The sequence below is a fragment of the Bison bison genome, unplaced genomic scaffold (assembly GCF_000754665.1).
Source record: "Bison bison bison isolate TAMUID 2011002044 unplaced genomic scaffold, Bison_UMD1.0 scf7180017864042, whole genome shotgun sequence".
NCBI lineage: Eukaryota > Metazoa > Chordata > Mammalia > Artiodactyla > Bovidae > Bison > Bison bison.
In genome coordinates this window covers 2,088,936-2,091,768 of record NW_011494614.1, presented here as the reverse complement: position 1 = coordinate 2,091,768, position 2,833 = coordinate 2,088,936, and positions in this window count along the sequence as shown.

The window sequence follows — 2,833 nt, the reverse complement described above, 5'->3', positions numbered from 1 at the left end:
CTTAGTTCCCCAACCAGGGATTGCACCCAAAGAGCCTTCAGCCATGAAAGTGCAGAATCCTAACCACTGGACTGTCAGGGAATTACCTTAACTTTGTGTATTTTAAGTAACAGAAAAGAGGAAAAGAAAACTAACAGCAAGCTTGAGAAAGGATCCAGCCATTTGACACTCATGATGGCTCCATGGTCAGGAGAGGGATGTGACAAACTTGAGCTGATCAGGAACTTCTTACTGCCCAAAGACCACAAAACAGGAAAGCTTAGTCAAAAGACAATTCACTGTATGCAGAATTTTTTGTGTTGGTATGCTGTGACCATAGTGAAATGCCCCAGCTGCCTCTGTTTTACCACTGATTGGGGCTTAACCCTGAAATACCAAGCAAACTTTTTGAATAAAAATGGACCTTTTCCTCTATTCTGCCATTCTTTCACTTTTATTCAACATCTTTTAAAGGCCTCCATGTATATCTATGGGGAACTGGAAATGGTGAAATGCTTATCTGTAGCAGAGATTAGCACACACAGAAAATAAAATACATTTTCCAATGACACTAGATTCTTGAATGTTAAATACCAAGCATGAGGAGAAGTGGCCCTTATTGTTTGCCATCTGTAATTCAGTCCATCAATCTGCTTATTTTTGAGAAAATCAAGGCTCAGATAGTGTAAATTTTGCAAGGTCACATGCTTCCCAGCTAGCTCAAATGGTAAAGAATCCACCTGCAATGAAGGAGACCTGGGTTCAGTCCCTGGGTCAGGAAGATCCCCTGGAGAAAGGCATGGTAACCCACTCTGGTATTCTTGCCTGGAGAATTCCATGGACATAGGAGACTGGAGGGCTACAATTTATGGGGTCACAAAGAGCCAAACACGACTGAGTGACTAACACTTCCACTTTCACTCCTCATGCTAGAATCCGTGGTGGACATGAATCATGCTGTTGCTTCTACTTGCCCAAAGTTAATCTAACAATATTTCTTGACAGTGTGCTCCAGGAAGTCCCTACCAGGTAAAGATATCTTGGTGTATCTTGTCTTGAATGTAGTAGCTCTTGTTTAAATATAAATTATCTAGTTCTACCATATGATAATGTCCTCTTAAAAATGTAGTGCTGTGTCGCTCAGTCGTGTCCAACTCTTTGTGACCTCATGGATTATAGCCCGCCAGGTCACTCTGTTCATGGGGATTCTCCAGGCAAGAACAATGGAGTGGGCTGTCATGCCCTCCTCCAGGCAATCTTCCCAATCTGGGATTGAACCCAGGTCTCCCGCATTGCAGACAGGTTCTTTTTTTTTTTTTTTTAATTTTATTTTATTTTTAAACTTTACAATACTGTATTAGTTTTGCCAAATATCGAAATGAATCCGCCACAGGTATACCTGTGTTCCCCATCCTGTACCCTCCTCCCTCCTCCCTCCCCATACCCTCCCTCTGGGTTGTCCCAGTGCACCAGCCCCAAGCATCCAGTATTGTGCATCAAACCTGGACTGGTGACTTGTTTCATACATGATATTATACATGTTTCACTGCTAATCTCCCAAATCTCCCCACCCTCTCCCTCTCCCACAGAGTCCATAAGACTGTTCTATACATCAGTGTCTCTTTTGCTGTCTCGTACACAGGGTTATTGTTACCATCTTTCTAAATTCCATATATATGCGTTAGTATACTGTATTGGTGTTTTTCTTTCTGGCTTACTTCACTCTGTATAATAGGTTCCAGTTTCATCCATCTCATTAGAACTGATTCAAATGTATTCTTTTTAATGGCTGAGTAATACTCCATTGTGTATATGTACCACAGCTTTCTTATCCATCCATCTGCTGATGGGCATCTAGGTTGCTTCCATGTCCTGGCTATTATAAACAGTGCTTCGATGAACATTGGGGTACACGTGTCTCTTTCCCTTCTGGTTTCCTCAGTGTGTATGCCCAGCAGTGGGATTGCTGGATCATAAGGCAGTTCTATTTCCAGTTTTTTAAGGAATCTCCACACTGTTCTCCAGGTTCTTTACCATCTGAGCCACCAGGGAAGTACCAACTGAGAATTTTTAAAACCTTCTTTCTGCCAGTTCATATTTCCATATTGTACCAGGCTCCTAGAAAATTCCTGGTTGTGAGTTTGATTACAGTTTCTGTATTAGCTAGATTTATCTAATTTTATTGCTTTTGTTATATCTGGAAATTATTATAGACTGTATCAAATGCTTTCCATAAAATGTCAGCTTCTAAAAAATAAGCAAAATTATTATTTCAGTGATTAGTATGGTCTTTATAATCTTATTCAAGTCTCATAGGATATCAATTTCAACTTAAAGTACTTCAAAGAATTAGTGTGCTAACTAATTTAGAATCCAACATGTAATGCTTGAAATTTTCACAATTTGTTTTTATAATATATAGAGTTATGACTAATGTGAGGACCTTGTCCATCTTTGGTTATTACTCAAGCCTCCTTTTAAATAGCATAAAGGCTTGTGTATATAGGACAAAGGGCAAGAATAAGTTTCCAAATATTATTCCCTAGAGTAATGAAAACCCAGCCTCTAAGAAAATCTGGGAAGGGAAGGAATGAAAAAAAAAAAATCTATCATGTAGTACCATGCTTTGTGAACTCAGGAAGAGAATTGAGAAGAAAATAAACAATAGAAATGGAGAGAAAATCCTCTTAGAATTTAAGACATCAAAAAGTGGTGCTGACTTGGGGAATGTTTGTAAGCCCATACATGTATGTCAAGGTCAAAGAACAAACATTAATGGGAAAAATAAGTACTTCACTAATAGCAAGCAATAAATTCACTGCTGATGGTAAAAATGAACACAATTCAATAAATC